Below are 20575 nucleotides of genomic sequence, written 5' to 3'. Positions count from 1 at the left end.
TCAGTGAACTAATATTAACTAGGCAACTCCTATGTTTCTTTCAACATGGAGATCACGGAAAATGTAAGATCAGCTGAGATTTCTGAGGGCAGGAAAACGCACATCTTTGGAATACAAGACTAAGAAGACAGCACATTAATTGTCCTTAGCCATGCAGCCAAGATGATCTTATTTTGGGGTGAATACTGGAAAGGCATGGACTGCATCATTCCTAATGTGGACTCCACTGGGTTTGTCATTGGTTTATTGGAATGATTTTCAAGTATTCATTAAAAACTAGGAACTGATAAAAATGTGGGTGGTCGGAAAATACTATTTCCTCTCTACTTTCAATATGTAGTGCTCTTACTGTCTGCCCTCTTAGCGCAGTAGGCAGCGCGTCAGTCTCATAATCTGAAGGTCCTGAGTTCGAGCCTCAGAGAGGGCAGAGGATGCTTTTTTGGCCTGCCTAAAGTTATGTTGCAGGAAAAACCCAACAGCAAGTGAAATTAGGTGGGCACCAGCAAAACATTTGAAAAATGACCGAATATTTGCTTATAAGGTTGAAATTAGATTTCAAGTTTGTTGCAATTCCCAGTAACTTCAGTAAAATCATTGGTGAAGAAGTTTAGATTCACCGGAAAGATTTCAGATCAAAAAGAGAGTTAGGACATGGGAATTAGGGTCAATGTTACAAAGCCTTCTTAGCACTCAAAGCTAGTGGGAAAGATACTTGTTTCCACCAATTTCGCTCTATCATTCCTTCTCCACAAGACCTGAGTCCTCAGAGGACCTTTCCTGAACCCAACTTCGGGAAATATTGGATTTCTATTTAAAATGAAGATTTATAAATTTCTGGTTCTTTTCTTATTTCACCCAGAAGAGAGCACAGACTTGGTCTTTGACCAATACTCTCTGTCGCAAACAGTTGGACTCAACTGAGTGAGCACACATGCACCCACTTTGACATTATACTACAACAAGGACAAAAAACGTGCTGTGAAGGGAGTGAGCATGATCTGTACTGGAGTATGCTGGCCTTTCCTTCTCAACATTCATGACTTTTGGCTTGTGGGAGAGTGGACCTCCTATCCTTGTAAACAGATAGAATCTGGTGAAAAGAAGGCTATTTTGCAATTGACATTTATGGGACCTATTGGGGAAACAGAGAAGTCTGTTGAGGGACAATTAAAGAGACAAAATGGACAACACAACTTGTGGGTCTGAGGACTGAGTTTGCCTGGGTCTGAGAGAGAACCAGAAAGATCCAGATTGTCAAAAACAAAATAAAAAAGATGTGAAATCAGGGGAATTCTTAGAGTAAACTCATAAACAGGAATAGGAGTAGGATCTTTGGGTAGTTCTTCCTTATGGAAGTTTCTTACCCATCCATTCCAGCCCAACCATTACAGTACCTGTAATATCTTCAGGTACTTCAGGTACCTTCAGTAATATCTCCAAGAATTGAAACAATCTGGTGATATTTGACTTCCACATATAGAATCCCAAATAGAATTTTTCCTCTTTGCACAGACAGCTAAAATATGTTAAATGAGGCAGGAGGGATTCCAGCAGGTAATACAGGAAATATATTTAACAGCATCAGTGATCAGATCCTGATGAAGTCCAAAAACAGGAAGGAATGTTAAAGGGGGTCATGATTCTACCATGCAGAACTGTGAATAGCCCTTGAACTTTGCTTTTCATTGAAAGACTTCCCTCTCCTTTAACTGTATCTTAAGCTTCTTCAGACACAAAGAATCCTATGGATGATGCCCTTGGAGGCTCTGTGAAAGGGTGGTCCTTCAGCAAGCCCACAATTTGGTTAGGCCTTTGGCACCACAGTCTTGAAATAAGCTGGAAATTTTCTTACATTTTGACTTTTCTATGGGTATTTGGTGTCTGTCTGGGTTTCACAAATGCACACAGAGGACTTTTCTTCACCTCTCAGATTCTGATTAATATAACTTCTCATGTTGAATCAGACTTAGTAATATGCCTACTTCTTGGCACTCAGTCCCTAAGTCAAATGTTACTTTGCTACTGAGACCCCCTCCCTAGCTAATGCCTCTTATCGTGATTTCAATCTGTCCATCAACTTATGCCACTTTCCTCACAAGCACTGTGTTTTAGAAATTGTCTTATGAATTTCCATTTAAAGTTCCTGTCTCTCCTCTAGAATATAAGGATCTTGAGGCTCAAATCATTGTGTCCTCAGTGCCTGGAGTTAAGGCATAAATATGGCTTCTGCCTTGAAATGGAAGTATTAGGTAAGGATAGGGAATAGGTAGATCAAATATAAGTTAATAATTTAATAAATTATTTTATTAACTTCCAAAATGTTACTCTCCATGTCTGCCAATTTATTTTGCCCTTTCTTTATGCCTTACTTGATGTTTTAAATTTTATTGATGAATGGCAGTTTATATGACTTAAAATTTTCCCAGACAGAATTTTCTGCTTTCTAATTAGTGAATAACAAAAAAAGATGTGAGGGAACACAGATGTTTAGGACTCCTGTTACAAAAGTCACAACAGATAGCAGTTTAGTGTTAGTCACTCAGACATGTCCGACTCTTTGTGACCCCATGGACTGCAGCCCACCAGGCTCCTCTGTCCATGGGATTCACCAGGCAGAATATCCGAATGGGTGGCCATTCCCTTCTCCATGATAACAGTTTAAAGTTCGGTGAAAGCTAGAACAAATTAAAAGCCTATTTCCTTTTGCATGTATTTTCTTTCAACCATTTTTTTCTACATGGGTTCTTAATATCTGGTTTCTCTTCAGTCAACAGTGAAACCCCAAAATGTTCCCTCTGTCTCTTCTTTTTCCCATGGTGACTTTCCCCTCCTTTCTTCAGCAGAGGAATAGATACCAATCACACTATTGCCTTAGGCATCTTTGAGAAGATGTGCCCTTAATCCAGTCCTGGTTTCATTTTAAGGACCTTGAAATTTCCTGAAGTTCAGGCTGCTCAGAAGAGTAAATAAAGTGGGGATGGTACTCTGAAAAGCTAGAGGAAAAAACACAAGCATGAAGGTGGGGGATTAGCTCAAGTGGTAGAGTGCTCGCTTAGCATGTGAGAGGTAGGGGGATCGATGCCCACATTCTCCAGTTTTGGCTCCTTCAACTAAGGAGCTCCAGCTGACAACCACAAATCTTGCAACCTATACAAAGAAATGAGAAAAGCAGACACACATTGCACTCTCCTCTGGGCAAGGACAAGACTGGCTCTACGTCCCTGACCACTGAGCTTCAAAACTCATGAACTGAAGCTGATAAACTTGAAAGGAAAAATAGAGAAGCCCACAGTTATCATTATAGGTGTCAAAACTTCTCTCTCATTAATGATAGATCTAGTAGTTAACTAAACAACACCATTCACCAATGGATCTAATTGACCTGACAGAGCAAAATTGCAATATAGAAAGGTGGAAAGAAGAGCCAAAGAGTTGAGAGAAAAGCAAGATCGTATCAAAACTAAAAAATCAAGAATGGTCAGAGTGAAGCAGAGGGACATCATGAACACATATTTTTAGTCATTATTTAGCTGTAAATGCCAGGAAGACTCAAAGTGGTGAATCTGGAAGAGGATTGTCCCTTGTGCATATATATCCTTCTAACAGAAGTCTGGGTGATCATATTCCTTCTGAATCACCTGAAGCTACTACAGTGCCAGGCACAGAGCAGCTGCCCAATGAATATGAGCTGACTGAATGGAAAGGAAGTGATAAATTCACAAAGTAATGTTCAGATTTGCCGATATTATTCAGTGAAAGTGGATTTTGAAGGAAGAGAATGAGCCAAACTTTGACTTGGAAGTCTAAGCCCGAAAGACCAGCAGAGAGGAGACTGGGAATTAGAGTGTGTATTAACGAGCTATTGTGGAGAAGAATGTACAGTGAGATTATCAGCTGCAGCAGAAAAAAATAACATAATTTGGAATTAGATAATCTGCTTCTCAATTCAGACTTTACGGCTTAGCAGACACATTACTTCTCTGAGTTGCCAACATATATGGAAAATGCAAATTATGACACCTAGTTGTCAAAATTCAATTGGAATATATGAAATAATCTTCATAAATCTCTTAGTCTAATTAATAGCCCGATAGGCTGAAGAAAAACAGGGAGGTTTTTTTGCTAAGTTCTGTCTGTAGTTTTTTTTTGTTTTTTTGTTTTTTTTTTTTTTCCAGTCTGTGTTTTTTGTAGAGAGAACATCTCCTGTCGTGTTCATGCAAGTGGAGATGTAGAGTGAGACAACGACATATGGAGTGTAGATAAATTTGAGGAGTATTCATTCACTCAGTCAGTGAATTAATATTAACTGGGTATCTTCTAAATTTCTTTTGAATATAAAGAAAGTGCAAGAGTGAGACCCGCTCCAGTGTTCCTGCCTGGAGAATTCCAGAGACGGGGGAGCCTCGTGGGCTGCCGTCTCTGGGGTCACACAGACTCGGACACGACTGAAGGAAGCGACTTAGCAGCAGCAGAAGCAGCAAGAGTGAGATCTCTGAGGGAGACAAGAGGCCAATCATTGGAACACAAGAGAGGAAAAGAGCCGCAAAAGACAGGATTGTTCCTGGTCTTGCTGGCCAGAGTGTCCAACTGGTGGATGTATACCGTAAAGGTGTGGACGCCATCATTTCAGAGCGTAGAATCCGCCGGGTGCAGCATTGTCTTATATGGAATGGTTTTCAAGGAGCATTGGCTACATTTTTTTAAAACCTGGAAACTGATAGATGTGCCTGAAAAATATTATTTCATATTTTAATTAGAATGTGAAAACTTCACCTTGTCTGCCTTCTTAGCGCAGTAGGCAGCGCGTCAGTCTCATAATCTGAAGGTCCTGAGTTCGAGCCTCAGAGAGGGCAGCTTTTTTTTTTTTCCCCTCCACAATCGAACTAGCCTAATGTTACTCTGCTAAAAAGAAAACGTATACAGGCTACACCAAAACCAAACCGAAAGGAACAAACAAAAAATCAACATAAAATAACTCTGGGAGTTAGTGAAGGACAGGGAAGCCTGGGGTGCTGCAGTCCATGGCGTCGCAAAGAGTCAGACACTCCCAATGGCAATTAAGGAATGGAAGATGTAAAATCATTTATTCTTTTTATCATAAAACAAATAATTCTTGTTTACACAACTATTCTGGGTGCAGTGAATCAAGAGTGAATAAGATCTCCAAATTTCCTTCCTTGTGGAGCGACATCCCTCCATCTTTTGCTTCTTTTAGAGTGGCAGGATGCAGGGAGCTTGAAGATTTGACTAATGTGGTTTTTGAGGGTTCTTACACTTTATCTCTGACATTCTGTGAGCTTGGAGGCTGGAGGGAGAAAGCGGAGACAGAGGTCACTTCTGACATGCTGACAGTGTAGACAGTGTAGTAGCCTTTTCAGGATAATCAAATATCTTGAAACCACTTTATTCTTTGGGGACCAGAGACAATATGGGGACATATGTGATTGTGGGATTCCAACTTTGCCCAGTTGATTTTCCTTTAAAATGTGAAAGAGAAATGATACTCTGTTTTACTCCTTATATACGTTACCAAAATGATACTCAGAGATGGATTTCTGAAGGTTATGTTGTCCAGAGCTTCCTTCCTGCAGATTTGACCTTGCTGTTGCTTCCCCTTAAGGGTTCAAGGAAGGGAGGCACCTTCAGGCTGCAGAAAGCACCATGCTAGTTACCTCTTTCTATTTGCTGCCTCTCTGACCCTTTGAAAGATGGATGACCACCACTGGGGACTTGGAGTACCGAATACAAAAGAATTAAAAGGAATGGAAAAAAATCCTTTTTTCAGCACTGGGTGCTAAAAATGATACTACATGTTTATTAATCTTAGGCAAGTTGTTTGATTTAGCTTTGCAGTTCATCCAAATATCATTATTCCCATTTTACAGAGAAAATTGAAGCTTAGAATAGTTGAACCATCTTTTTCTTCAGTTCGCATGGCTCTACGGAGAAAAACCAGAAGCACAAAGCTGATTTTTCTTTTTTCCTGTATTAAAATGTAGCCTTTTCCTTTAACCCTGCACTTAGTCTTTTCCTCCAGACCAATTCATTCATTAATTCACTATTATTATAAATGAGAAGATTTAATCTTCCATGCATCAGATATTAATTCACAATCACTTGTGTTTACCACCCAGATTCAAGTATTCTACATGCCTTTGACTCTTTCTTCTTCAAATCTCTACATCCAGTATCTTGATATGTGCTTAAATACCGTAGCTCCTTCCCGCACAGCTCTCCAGAATCTTTTTCTTCTCATGCACCTATGCCTTTGTCCATTCTGTGTTTATGGAGGATGTATTCCAAGCCAGCTAGTGTACTGGGCCGCAGGTACAGAAAGACTCATGCTATTATTAATCTCAGAGTTTAAAGAATAAACCTCAATCCTTTAAGATCGTACAACTTCTTTTTATTTCTCTCTAATTCTATTTTCTCCATTTCCTACCTATTTGGCATTCAAAATAAAAAAGTTTCATAAAATATTTTTATTTTAAAGTCATGTGCCTGCATGTTTTTCAAGGGTTTTTAAGTCTCCCCAATTTTTTCCCCAGTGTATCTTCATGTGTCCAGGCTTTTTCAATCACTGTTTCTCTCCATGTCTATTTTACACACGCACACACACACACTCACACACTCTCTCACTCCACTCCTACTACACAGGTATATTTCTGAACACAGGAATTCCTACCATCTTGACTGTTCCTTCCATGCTGTTGATTCTTTATCCTCACACCTCAATGTCTGTATTTTTTTTTTCTCTCTTTCATAGGATCTCACTACTTATTTTTGATAGTTCTTATTTGTAACAGGGTTTTTTGTTTGTTTTGGTTTGGCTATTCTCTTATATGATGCAGATATGAAACCATTCATGATCCACCTCAGCAAGAACTGAGTATCTCAAAAAGGAGAAATGGTGTAAGTTTCCGTAGTGTAGTGGTCATCACGCTCGCCTAACACGCGAGAGGTCCTCGGTTCGAAACCGAGCGGAAACAATGGCTACTTTTTTACCTTCAGTCATCCGGGGGAAAATCAATTCACTGCCTCCCCTACAAGGAACGAGTTATCAACCCACTTCTTTTTGTTGTTTGGGTCCTCTTTTTAAGAAACAGATAATCATCCTGAGATAGTCTCGTCTGTTCTGGATGACTCCTTCCAACTGGGACGTGTTCTCTTCTGTCCCAGAAAATCAGAATCGGGAACCTTTGGAGTGCCAAACTTTTCCTATGGCTACTTTCTCCTTTCCTGGCAGAGAAGTAGGTACCAATTGCGCTCTTCCCTCGGGGCATCTCTGAGACGATGTATCCTTAGCCCAAATTCTGATTCCCATTAATGGGCTTGACATTTCCTGAAGTTTGGACCACCCAAGAGAAGGAAAAATGGAGAGGGTATGTTGATAAACTGCAGGGTGGGGGGAGAAGCGAAACATAAGACCTAACGGTGGGGGATTAGCTCAAATGGTAGAGCGCTCGCTTAGCATGCGAGAGGTAGTGGGATCGATGCCCACATCCTCCAGTTTTACTCTCAGCTGAGGCGCTCTGATCTTCCAATCTCTAGAAAGAAATTAGATACTTTAGACTCTTAGGGAAAGGACAAGACAGGATAGCGAGGGCTCTACTGGTTAGTACATCTACTACCAACGTATGACGTGTTCTGCTACAGAATAGCTGGGTCATCTCAAGGGATATGCCCAGTTGCTCTTTTTTCCCCTCCGTTTCTTCATGCACTTGGCCGCAAGGCGGCCCAATCCTGAGAAGCGCAGGGCAGGGCAGGGTCAATAAGTCCCCAACTTTCTTGTCAGGGGCAGAAACCGAGTGCCCCAAGTAACCAAAAAATATGGGGAAAGACCCTATGGGAAGCAAATACGTGAAGTTATTAGTTAGCTTCTGGATGCACCCGCGAGCTGTGAATAAGTGGCTCTGATCCTGAACAACAACCAATAATCGAATTGCTTAGATGGAAAATGACCAGCTCATCCTCGCACAGATTTTCTTCCTCTTTGAGCATCTTGGCCTGCTCGAGACCCCTCATCTCCCTTCCCCTGTTTTCCTCCACTGGCTACAAAGTTGGCTTATCAGTTAAGACATCTCCAGCTCTGACATGTCTGAAACCATACAGGGCGGGGGGGGGGGGGTGGGAATCAGAAAGATCCGATTTATCACACGTCCAATATTTCAATGTCTACTATTTCTCTGTCTTCTTCGGGCTCATAAAAAAAAAAAAAATTAAAGACTCTTCCTGCTCCCCCCCCACCCCCACCCCCTCAAAGTCAATGTTTTCTACGTCTGTATTGAGCTGTAGTCAACTGGGAAGTTGCGGTTACCGACCAAGAGCTCAAGGAGATGCGCAGGCGGAGAATGCCGGCATAGACCCTGCAGGCACTAGTCAGTGAAGTTAGTGAAGTACAGCTCGCCGCAACAGTCTATTTTGAGCTCGTGGTTATTTCAGCACTAGAAGTTTTATGCCCTCCTTGGTTTTTCGGTACTAATCTGAAGACTCAAGTGTCACTGCTGTCAAGGCGGAGCATCTCTAGAACTTACGGAGAAACATTGCTGGAGTGCTCGTCTAAATTGGGGACCCGGAACGGTTATCGTGAGAAAACTCGGACACAGTCTCACGTCTTGATACTTCACAGCAGAGCAAACTGCATGCCAGAGGTAAATGAATGCAAAAACAAACTCAAGGAAAATGAACGCGCCTAAGGAAAAGCAAACAAAAGAAAAAAACCGTGCCCTCTCTGAGGCTCGAACTCAGGACCTTCAGATTATGAGACTGACGCGCTGCCCACTGCGCTAAGAAGGCTCTGAAATTAAGTTGTTGGCTAGGCTATAAAGAAATTATCTAAGCCAGTGCTTGCCCTCTTGGCTGTTCTTGTTTTCTGTTCATCTGAATCAGCGGTCCCTCAGAGTGAACAGTCACATTTTCACCATCCAGAGTCTTGTCTCTGAAATAATACTCTCACCGAATAGTAGTTGGGTGAATGTATAGAAAATTTTCATACCTTGAAACATGTATGTAATTTTTTGGCCCAATATTTTAGTTCTACCATATTTTCCAAAGTACGATTTGGGGTTATTTTTCAAAAAGTTAATGTGTGTTTGGATTTACCCATGTTTTTGTCTATGCATTTTCTCACCATGATTTGCACTGTAAGTCTAATAGAATGCAAATTCTTCGTCTTTTTTGTCTACTAATTTGTCCAAAAAGTCTAGAGCAGTGTCTTTGAAAATATTTACTGAGGAATATATCTATGAAAATTTCCTTCCTTTTATAGTATATTCTTGAGATTTCCTTTATTGAGGGTCTCTGTGGGATAAACTCTCAAATTTTCTTTTGTCTCATGCTATCTTTATATCACTATCATTCTTCAAAAATAGAGTCACTAAGTGTAATTTTAGTTGAAGAGTTATTTTATTTCTTCAATTTGAAAATTACCTTGAGCTATTTTCTAGCTAACAGTGTCACCTTTGCAGGCAATCTCTCCTCTATTTTTTGAGAATTGTTGTCAGTCTCTAGTGTCATTTTGGTACTCTTGCCCCTCTTCTTCCTCTCCTTTTTCTCCTCTTCTTTTACAGTTTCACTGTGATGTAACTGGCTATGGATTTCTTTTTATAGTCCCAGCTTTTGGTGAATTGGACTTCCTGAATCTTTTCTATAAATCTTGAATTTATAGGTGAAAAATTCTCATGTATTTATGCATTTATTTTTTAAATCATGGGTCCCCTACCCAACATCCTCTCCTGTAGATAGAAATTATCACAATTGTCACTAAACAAGCCAGTGTTCAGTCAGATGACCATCCCTGATAATCAGTAGAAAGAAATTGATGGAGGCATAGCCAAGTGTTGGAAATGTTTTAATATTAAATACAGCATTAACTTATTGCTTAAAATTAAATCCATATAGAAGATAGTAACAAAACCTCACCATATTTTATTACCATTAGGGGCAGCCTCCTAAAATGAATATGTATAAATTCTAGAACTTTAAATTATACTGCTGAGAAGGGATGACCATCAGCAAGATGGCAAAATAGAAAGCCACAGACCTTGTTCCCTGACAGAGACACCAATTTAACATGAGTATATGGTCCAAAAAGCTTTTATGAGCTCTCCAGAAACCAGTTAGGAAGTTGCAGTACCCCCAAGTAATGCAGAGCCAGAAACAGCTGCATTGAAATGGATAAATAAAACCAAGGCATTCCACCCACTACAGATTTTCCTCCAAGTTGACACAACTCAGAGAGATGAGGAGAAAATGACCAATTTATTGTTTCTGTCTTCGGACAGAAAGGGAAGAATGGAACATATGCCAAATATTCTGGGTTTTCAAGGGTTAGGGGGAGTCTGCCCAAGGGACTGGTTTCTTTCTAACTTGACTAGAAGCGCTCATACCAAACTCTCATACTTTGGATGCCTGGGGGCTCCTGAGAACAAAGGAGAGTTTGACAGCTTGAGGCCGCACCACAGAACCTGCAATACCATCGATAAACACAAGAGGGAGCAAGAGACTATCCGCTCCGGGAAAAGAAACCGCTACGGAAGCCTCTAGTGCCTTTTTCACTTCGAATTTGTTTTCCTCAGCTCTGTGACTTCTGTTTGGTACTTTCTTATATTTTCTCTTTGTTGAGGTTTTCATTGTGCTCATCCATTCTCCCAAGTTTGGTGACCATTTTTACGACCCATTGCTTTAAACTCTTAATCAAGTAAAGTACTTACCTCCATTTTACTATTACAACCCTCCACCCCCAGAGGTTTTATCTTGTTTTCTCCTTTAGAACATATTCCCCGTTTCCTCATTTTATTCCTCTGTGTTTTCTCTATGTACTAGATAAAACAGAGCTTTCCCAATCTTGAAGCAGTGGCCTCACGTAGGAAATGAACCTTATCTTCAACCTTGCTCTAACTCTTTTTTCCCCAAATATAGACATTTATCTCATGGAATATTCTTATGGTTGTGTGAAGTGGCAGGTTCGAATTCTGTATGGTTTACTTTTGCTGTTTTGGTTTGAGCTTTAGATGTCATACCCAAACACCATGTCATTCTTTGGCCTTATTAACTGCCTCAGCCCTGACAGTTGGGGTTCATAGTTGAGGAACAGGCTCCAGGGAGGACTGGCCATAATCCTGGGTCTATTTCTCTTGGTGATCCTGGTAATGTGCTCCCTCAAAACGACAGAAAGTCTCTGCCAGTGAACTGCCAGATTGTTCAGGGAACCTACTGGACCCAACTTATGAGGTAGACTACCTTCCAAACTTGAGGTAGACTAGGTTCCTACCTGGCTTCCCTAGTGGCTCAGGCAAAGAACCTGCCTGCCAGTGCAGGAGATGCAGATTCAATCTCTGGTTCGAGAAGATCTTCTGTATAAGGAAATGGCTACTCACTGAAGTATTCTTGCCTGGGAAATCCCATGGACATAGGAGCCTGGTGGGCTATAGTCCATGGGGCCACAAAAGAGTTGGACAATACTTCGTGTCTAAACAACAGCTACAAGGGTCCTACCAGATTAGACATGCTTTATCTATTGTTTCAGTAGAATGGGGTGGGGGGGGGTGGGTGCTGATGAGAAAGGCAGTCTCCTGTACAGTCTTTTAGTCCCTACTTGATCAGATAAAAACGGGCCTTCTGCCTGAAACACATCCTGTCCTGAGATAAAGAGCCCACATAGCCTATGTCAGGCTTATAGCCCTATGTGGGAATCTATTTCCCTGTTTCATAGTTAATGTGTATTCTTTTGTTAAGCTTACATGTTCATCAGTGACCCTCAGGCCTGCTCACAGCTTCCAGCATTTCAGACTCCACAGGGAAGGGGTTGTGGTCCTACTGTGGCATGAAAGGGGTGTGCATAGCTGCTGTGGGGACCTGCTAGACATGGGGAGCTGACAGACATACTAAAGCTGACTTTGCTCTGTCTCTTCGCTATGGAAGTAAAGTTTTGTTCTATCCTGTGCTTGATTGTGCTGTTGTGTTTTCCTTGGTGACTCTGATACCAAGGTGCAGTGAGCAGACTGGACTTCTATTTCTGGTGATTGGCAATAATGATGATCTTTGTTTCCCTCCAAGCAGTCAGAGTCCTCCCCTGACATCAGCAATCAGTACAAGGAGAACCTGTGAGTTTATTACCTCGATGGCAAAAAGGACTGTGTGGATGTGATCAAGGTTACAACCTTGAGATGAAGAAATACACTGGTGAGCCCAATATTATCCTATGAGTCCTTAAGAGTAGAGAAAGTTTCCAGCTATAGTCTTAGTTATGCAATGACATAAGGCTTGGAGACATGTGACATGAGAAGAAAATGGTCCTTCATTGCAGGCTTTGGAGATGGAGGAAGAAGTCTATGAGCCAAAAGCTGCAGGAAGCCTAGAAGCTGAAAAGAGTGAGAAAGAAAATTCTTTAGAAAGGAACACAGCTGTGCCAACACCTTGATTTTAACCCAGTGTGCCCTGAATTAGACTTCTGAACTACAGAACTGAAAAACAATAAATTTGTATTGTTTAATCCACTAGTTCAGTTCAGTTCAGTCGCTCATTTGTGTCCGACTCTGCGACCCCATGGATTGCAACATGCCAGGCTTCCCCCTCCGTCACCAACTCCCAGAGCTTACTCAAACTCATGTCCATCGAGTCAGTGATGCCATCCAACCATCTCAGCCTCTGTTGTCCCCTTCTCCTCTCGCCTTCAATCTTTCCCAGAATCAGGGTCTTTTCCAGTGAGTCAGTTCCACACATTAGGTGGCCAAAGTATTGGAGTTTCAGCTTCAGCATCAGTCCTTCCAATGAATATTCAGGACTGATTTTCTTTAGGATTGACTGGTTGGACCTCCTTGAAGTCCAAGGGACTCTCAAGAGTCTTCTCCAACACAGTTCAAAAGCATCAATTCTTTGGCACTCAGCTTTCTTTATAGTCCAACTCTCACATCCATACGTGACTACTGGAAAAACCATAGCTTTGACTAGATGGACCTTTGTTGGCAAAGTATGTGGTAATTTATTTATTGTTGTCATTTAGTCACTAAGTCATGTCTAGTTCTTTTGCAACCCCATGGACTGTAGCCCACCAGGCTCCTCTGTGTATGAGATTTTTCCAGGCAAGAATACTGGAGTGGGTTGCCATTTTCTTCTCCAGGGGATCTTCCATACCCAGGGATCAAACCCCTGTCTCTTGCATTGGCAGGTGAATTCTTCACCACTGAGCCACCAGAGAAGCCCAGTGGCTTTGTTACAGGGACCATAAAGAACTGATTCACACCTCTTTCAGGGAATACAAAGGAGTCTACAGTCATCTCTGTCTTGAGAACTGCCATTCCTTCATTCAAAGCAACTTCGGGGTATGATGTCCCTTACATGTATAGCCTCTCAGTTAGTGTCTGATATATATTAACTGAGGGGCTTCCCAGGTGGCTCCATGGTAAATAATCCACCTACCAATGCAGGACACGTGGTTTTGATCCCTGGGTGTGGAAGATCCCCTGGAGAAGGGAATGATTACCCATGCCAGTATTCTTGCCTGGAGAATCCCATGGAGAGAGAAGCCTGGCGGGACACAGTCCATAGCATCACAAAGAGTCAAACATGACTGAAGTGACTTAGCCCACATATATGCTCACATTTATGACTAACTGAATGAGCAAATTGAAACTGTATCTTGTTGGGGGCCAGAGTGAGACACTCCGCCTGTGGCAAAGGTCATGAGGAAGGAGGCTCAACATACGCAAAGGCGGAATCGAGCCTCAGGAGTCCCCCTGGAAATCCTCGAGCATCTATCCCCATAACCAGAGCCTGACTACTTTACTACTTTGTGCTCTCACCTACACCTCTGACTTTACGGGGGGCTGTCCCCCACCACCTCTTTCGGAGATGGAGTTAACTTAGCGCTCCAGTTAATAAAAACTCCTGGGTGTGACAAGAGTGTTTTAACCTACAAACTCCTCTGAAGGTTCTCTAGCCTGCCTGACAGGCTTGTCTGGCCACATGTGATTGCTCACAGCCTCCCAACCATGAGAGGCATGAGATGCTTTAAACCTTCTAAAAACAGGTTCCTTAGAAAAGTTAGAAAACCATTAGTATAAGTATAATGGGCTGATTAGAAATTGTATTGGTGAAGGGTTTTTCATTTGTTGAGCCAATGTTTGTTGCTAAGTCTCCACATCCCCTGCCCTTACACACATTAATGAATATATAGAAGAAATAAGTATTAACCTTTGATATTAATCAAGTTAGACCTTAGGCTAAGTAAATTCTTTCCTTAATTAAAACCCACTACACCCTCACCCTATAGGAATGTAACTTTATTTGGGTGGCGTCTGTTTTAAGAATCATCACCCCTGGAGAAATAAGTGTCCTGGTTGACTGACCACTGTCACAAGGAGAGGGTCATAAATTGTCAGCAGGCCCCCTGACCAGAAGATAATGCAACACCCCTAAGACCTCTGTATACATTTGTATGAAGCACCTGACTTTGATAAAAGTCAGGACTGCTGACCCCGCGTGACTTTTGCATAACATCTCAGTGTATAAAAGTAGACCATGGAAAATAAAGAATTGGGATCAGTTCCTCGAAATACTGGTCTCCCCATGTTGCTTTCTCTCTCAAACTCTGGCTGAGTCTCCATCTGGAGCGCGGAACCCGCCATGCTTACTAATTATGGCTGGGCTTCTAAGATCCGACTGGGGAGGCCTCAGTGTCTCCTCTCCTTCAGGAGAATGGAAGGACGCCTGCGGCCTACATAAGTGGTGCAAGCTTCTTGTCTTGAAGGTTTATTGGTCTCCCGCGTAAACCAAGCTACTCAGCCTCTTTTCTCCACTGAATTTTCCTACTGAGCTATCTTCATTCTATTACTCTTTACATCTCTAATTAATATCTAATTGAAGCTATTGTATCCTGATCCTCGCCAACGCCGTCCCCGCTTCGAACTCCCTGGATCAGCCGGGGCTGGACCCCGGCAGTATCTCATTTGTGTACCTAGATTATTGAGTAGGCTAATGTTACGCTAATATGTAATTGTCCTCCAAAAGAAGAGCCATGTATTAATTTATAAAACAATTGATTGAGCCTCAAGTTATTAATACTTCTGGACCATGTTTTACTTGATTTTTCTTTTTTTTTCTCTTATCCCCACTTCCAAAAGTTCTTCTATATTTATTTTGAAGGCTTCTCTTGTCTTAAACACATCAACAAACATCAACAAGAGCACAAAAGCTTTTTATTAACCTAAAGATATTATTCCTCAGCCTGCAGAAAGAATAGTGGACAGTGAACTGGAAGAAACTTGGCTTCCCAAATATTTTGTGGAACAAAGTGATCCTAACAGCCATAGACTGCTATCTCTTTTTGTCAAGTCTCTTCTGATCCCTTTAGACAGAATAACCCACTTCGTTCAACATTCTTATGGAACTTTGTACAGATATTTTTTCTAGTTCATGTCCTATTGAGTTAAATTTATCATCAATCCTAAAGGAAATCAGTCCCGAATATTCATTGGAAGGACTGATGCTGAAGCTGAAGCTCCAATACTTTGGACATCTGATGCGGAGAGCTGATGCATTAGAAAGGACCCTGATGCTGGGAAAGATTGAAGGCAGGAGAAGGGGATGACAGAGGATGCGTAGGTTGGACAGCATCACCGACTCAATGGACATGAGTTTGAGTAAGCTCTGGGAGTTGGGGATGGACAGGGAAGCCTGGCGTGCTGCAGTCCATGGGGTCACAAAGAGTCAGACACAACTGAGTGACTGAATTGAGTAGATACACATACCAAAGGGGCAGTAGAACCAGTCTTGTCCTTGCCCCGAGGAGAGTGCAAGTGTGTCTACTTTTCTTATTTCTTTGTATAGGTTGCAAGATTTGTGGTTGTCAGCTGGAGCTCCTTAGTTGAAGGAGCCAAAACTGGAGAATGTGGGCATCGATCCCACTACCTCTCACATGCTAAGCGAGCGCTCTACCACTTGAGCTAATTCCCCACCTTCATGCTCATGCTTTTTCCTCTAGCTTTTCAGACTACCACCCCTACTTTATTTACTCTTCTGAGCAGCCTGAACTTCAGAAAATTTCAAGGTCCTTAAGGAGACCAAACCAGTCAGTCCTAAAGGAAATCAGTCCTGAATATTCATTGGAAGGACTGATGCTGAAGCTGAAACTCCAATACTTTGGCCACCTAATGTGAGGAACTGACTCGTTGGAAAAGACCCTGATTCTGGGAAAGATCGAAGGTGGGAAGAGAAGGGGATGACAGAGGCTGAGATGGTTGGATGGCATCACTGACTCGATGGACATGAGTTTGAGCAAGCTCCAGGAGTTGGTGATGGACGGGGAAGCCTGGCGTGCTGCAGTCCATGGGGTCACAAAGAGTTGGACACAACTGGCTGACTGCACTGAGTAGATACACATACCAAAAGGACAGTAGAACCAGTCTTATCCTTGCCCAAGGAGAGTGAAAAGTGTGTCTACTTTTCTCTTTTATTTGTATATGTTGCAAGATTTGTGGTTGTCAGCTGGAGCTCCTTAGTTGAAGGAGCCAAAACTGGAGAATGTGGGCATCGATCCCACTACCTCTCACATGCTAAGCGAGCGCTCTACCACTTGAGCTAATTCCCCACCTTCATGCTCATGCTTTTTCCTCTAGCTTTTCAGACTACCACCCCTACTTTATTTACTCTTCTGAGCAGCCTGAACTTCAGAAAATTTCAAGGTCCTTAAGGAGATCAAACCAGTCAGTCCTAAAGGAAATCAGTCCTGAATATTCCCCGGAAGGACTGATGCTGAAGCTGAAACTCCAATACTTTGGCCACCTAATGTGAGGAACTGACTTGTTGGAAAAGACCCTGATGCTGGGAAAGATCGAAGGTGGGAAGAGAAGGGGATGACAGAGGCTGAGATGGTTGGATGGCATCACTGACTCGATGGACATGAGTTTGAGCAAGCTCCGGGAGTTGGTGATGGATAGGGAAGCCTGGTGTGCTGCAGCCCATGAGGTCGCCAAGAGTCGGACATGACTGAGTGACTGAACTGACTGTCTCACGCACAGGGATAGCAAAGCAAAATCCATCTTGATTGACTGACAGACAGTGGGTATTGTAAGATACCTGAGCTTAAGTTTTGTAAAGTGGAAAAGAAAAGTCACCATTGACTGGTGTTAGTACCATGAATGTGGGGGAGGAAATTAGTAATTTGTCTCACAGATTTTTCATGAACTAAACAAATATCTATTTCATTTTCAACTATGATTTATTAACGATAGGAACCAATTTTTAAAAAAATTTCCTATTTCCAGTGCCCAAATAGATCGTAGGGTAGACTGCAAACTGCATAAATTTTAATGATACATGAGACACCCAAATGAGTTTTACAACTGTGAGAAGCCATTTTGAGGCATTTGTTCATTCTCCTCTTGTTTGGTTATACTACAGTGGAAAAATCTGAGATACCCTAGGAAATCAGGAGGTAAAAAACAGCAATGCTATCCTATTAACATTGTTGAAGCATAAACATGGTGATTTATTTTCTAAAAATACATTAGGTCAGTCAGTTCAGTTGCTCAGTTGTGTCCAACTCTTTGCGACCCCATGGACTGCAGCACACCAGGCTTCCCTGTCCATCACCAACTCCTGGAGCTTGCTCAAACTCATGTCCATCGAGTCAGTGATGCCATCCAACCATCTCATCCTCTGTTGTCCCCTTCTCCTCCCACCTTCAATGTTTCCCAGAATCAAGGTCTTTTCCAATGAGTCAGTTCTTCACATCAGGTGGCCAAAGTATGATGCTTCAGCTTCAGCATCAGTCCTTCCGGGGAATATTCAGGACTGATTTCCATTAGGATTGACTGGTTGGACCTCCTTGCTGTCCAAGGGACTCTCAAGAGTCTTCCCCAACACCACAATTCAAAAGCATTAATTCTTCAGCACTCAGCTTTCTTTATAGTCCAACTCTCACATCCATACATGACTACTGGAAAAACTATAGTTTTCACTAGATGGACCTTTGTGGGCAAAGTAATGTCTCTGCTTTTTAATATGCTGTCTAGGTTGGTCATAACTTTTCTTCCAAGGAGCAAGCATCTTTTAATTTCATGGCTGCAGTCACCATCTGTAGTGATTTTGGAGCCCCCCAAAATAAAGTCTCTCACAGTTTCCACTTTTCCCCCATCTATTTGCCATGAAGTGATGGGATCAGATGCCATGATCTTAGTTTTCTGAATGTTGACTTTTAAGCCAACTTTTTCACTCTCCTCTTTCACTTTCATCAAGAGGCTTTTGAGTTCTTCTTCACTTTCTGCCATAAAGGTGGTGTCATCTGCATATCTAAGGTTATTGATATTTCTCCTGGCAATCTTGATTCCAGCTTGTGCTTCATCCAGTCCATCATTTCTCATGATGTACTCTGCAAGTAAGTTACATAAGCAGGGTGGCACTATACAGCCTTGAGGTACTCCTTTTCTTATTTGGAACCAGTCTGTTGTTCCACATCCAGTTCTCACTGTTGCTTCTTGACTTGCATATAGATTTCTCAGGAGGCAGGTCAGGTTACTGGTTTTTAATTTGGATTTAATCATTTCTGAACAAGACCAAAGTGATACAGATACATTTCTCTGCTTTGATCTCTGATACCTTCTGTTCAAGTCTAATTCCTCTTTGTACTGCAGTGAGGAATTCCTCTTTGTACTGCAGTCGACAGCTTTTCCTGTCTCCTAAGTGGCCTCTCTACATCAAATACCCTTTTCCTGAATCCTCAACCTCTCTACTGACTTTTTTCCTTTAACAACATATTAAAATCTCCTGTATCCTGAAGCCTCAGGCCCTGCCTGATGTTTAAGTCTTATGTTCTATGCTAGAGATGGTCTTTGTTCATCTTCATAGCAAAGCTTCTGAAAGATGTTTCAAAAGATGATGATACTGCCTGTATTCTCTACTTCCCTTTCCACCACACTCCACAGAAGCTTCCCTTACTAAAGATGAAAACCTCTTTTTTCCTAAACTCCACAGAGCCGCTTTAGAGAGATAGAATAGAGTAGTGGTAACAAGCACGGACTTAGAAGCCAGAAACCCCAGAATTTGAATCCCCATTCTACTTCTTATCAACTGCATGGTTTTGCCCAAATTTTGTACCTCATCTTCCTCATTTATAACAGGGGCTTATTTTCAGGACTAAAACACATAGGGTTGTTGGATGATTAAGTGAGCTAATACTGCTGCTGCTGCTGCTAAGTCGCTTCAGTCGTGTCCAACTCTGTGCGACCCCATAGACAGCAGTCCACCAGGCTCCCCCGTCCCTGGGATTCTCCAGGCAAGAACACTGGAGTGGGTTGCCATTTCCTTCTCCAATGCATGAAAGTGGAAAGTGAAAGTAGGAAGTCACTTGGTCGTGTCCGACTCTCGGCGACCCCTTGGACTGCAGCCCACCAGACTCCTCTGTCCATGGGATTTTCCAGGCAAGAGTACTGGAGTGGGGTGCCATTGCCTTCTCTGGAGCTAATACTATAAAGTGCTTAAAACAGCACCTAGAAGATAGTAATTGTCGTGTAAACCTTATCCAATAATCTTTGGTGCTATCTCATCCAGTATTTTTCAGAATATTTGACATTGTTCTCAACAAACTTTTAATTGAAATTCTCCCTTGATTGTCATGATCTATTTTTGTTCATTTCCCTAATTTGCTGGCTGCTCCTTCTTATTCTTTATCTTGGTTTCCAGGCTTCCTGCTTTTCCACTCTCTGTATTTAAAACTAAAACAAAATCATACTTTTAAAGATTTTAAGTTTGGGGATAACTGAACTATTCTATGAATGGGTTCCCATTTCCTACAAGATAAAATTCATGAGTTGAAATCACATTAGAAAATCTCTGACCTATTTCCCATCCTCCATTCCAACCCCATCTTCAACTCCTTCCTTCTAATCTTCAAGCTTCACCTCAAGTCCCACGTTGTACAGAGTCATTTCTGACCCTTTCTCAAATAAGTGCGCCCTCTTCCTGTTCCCAGACTAATTCATGTAACTTCTACCTTTGTCACACCATGTGACACCTGGTGCTGTGAAGCCTCAGAGGAACAGAACTGAGTCTTTCCCACCTTTAAATTCCTAACATTCAGCCTACTGTCTGGTGAGTTGGAAGTGTTCAACAAACATCTGTTGAGTAAATGAAACAATGAATAAAATGAGCACTTTGCTTGGGTCAATGTATCTTTAAAGAAAAAGCTACAGAGTTCAATTCAACACTTACTGAGACCTTCCTATACACAATGCGGAGATCAGAATTCAATATTTTACTACAACACCATCACTACTATTGATGTAGCCATATAATACAATCCTAGCAAGCACAGGCTCTGGTATGACTGTTCATATTTCAGCTTCCCTAGTTACTAAGTGTGTGATCCTGGACAAGTTACTCAATCTCTTCTTGCACCAGTTTCCTCCTAAGATAAAAGTAATAACAAACATCTTATAGAATTTTTGTTACAAGTTAAACAGATACTAGGATGTACTGGTGGCTCAGTGGTAAAGAATCTGCCTACAATGCAAGAAACATGGGTTCCATCCCTGGGTGCAGCAAGATGCCCTGGAGAAGTAAATGGCAACCCGCTCCA

General features: G+C 41.9%; 7 non-coding genes across 7 annotated transcripts; 4 read left to right on the top strand and 3 right to left on the bottom strand.

Moving 5' to 3' along the window:
* Nucleotides 1-354: 354 nt before the first annotated feature.
* On the top strand, nucleotides 355-427 carry TRNAM-CAU (transfer RNA methionine (anticodon CAU)). The gene has a single exon. It is a non-coding gene; the product is annotated as a tRNA-Met (tRNA).
* A 4353-nt stretch (nucleotides 428-4780) lies between these two features.
* Nucleotides 4781-4853, top strand: TRNAM-CAU (transfer RNA methionine (anticodon CAU)). The gene has a single exon. It is a non-coding gene; the product is annotated as a tRNA-Met (tRNA).
* A 2063-nt stretch (nucleotides 4854-6916) lies between these two features.
* Nucleotides 6917-6989, top strand: TRNAV-AAC (transfer RNA valine (anticodon AAC)). The gene has a single exon. It is a non-coding gene; the product is annotated as a tRNA-Val (tRNA).
* Nucleotides 6990-7436: 447 nt separating this feature from the next.
* TRNAA-AGC (transfer RNA alanine (anticodon AGC)) lies at nucleotides 7437-7509 on the top strand. The gene has a single exon. It is a non-coding gene; the product is annotated as a tRNA-Ala (tRNA).
* Nucleotides 7510-8723: 1214 nt separating this feature from the next.
* Nucleotides 8724-8796, bottom strand: TRNAM-CAU (transfer RNA methionine (anticodon CAU)). Its single transcript has one exon. It is a non-coding gene; the product is annotated as a tRNA-Met (tRNA).
* A 7085-nt stretch (nucleotides 8797-15881) lies between these two features.
* On the bottom strand, nucleotides 15882-15954 carry TRNAA-AGC (transfer RNA alanine (anticodon AGC)). The gene has a single exon. It is a non-coding gene; the product is annotated as a tRNA-Ala (tRNA).
* Nucleotides 15955-16515: 561 nt separating this feature from the next.
* Nucleotides 16516-16588, bottom strand: TRNAA-AGC (transfer RNA alanine (anticodon AGC)). Its single transcript has one exon. It is a non-coding gene; the product is annotated as a tRNA-Ala (tRNA).
* Between the last annotated feature and the right edge of the window lie 3987 nt (nucleotides 16589-20575).

The sequence above is a fragment of the Bubalus kerabau genome, chromosome 3 (assembly GCF_029407905.1).
Source record: "Bubalus kerabau isolate K-KA32 ecotype Philippines breed swamp buffalo chromosome 3, PCC_UOA_SB_1v2, whole genome shotgun sequence".
In the NCBI taxonomy this organism is placed as follows: Eukaryota; Metazoa; Chordata; class Mammalia; order Artiodactyla; family Bovidae; genus Bubalus; species Bubalus kerabau.
Note: the sequence above shows the minus strand (reverse complement) of the source record. Positions and strands in the feature narration are given on the sequence as shown.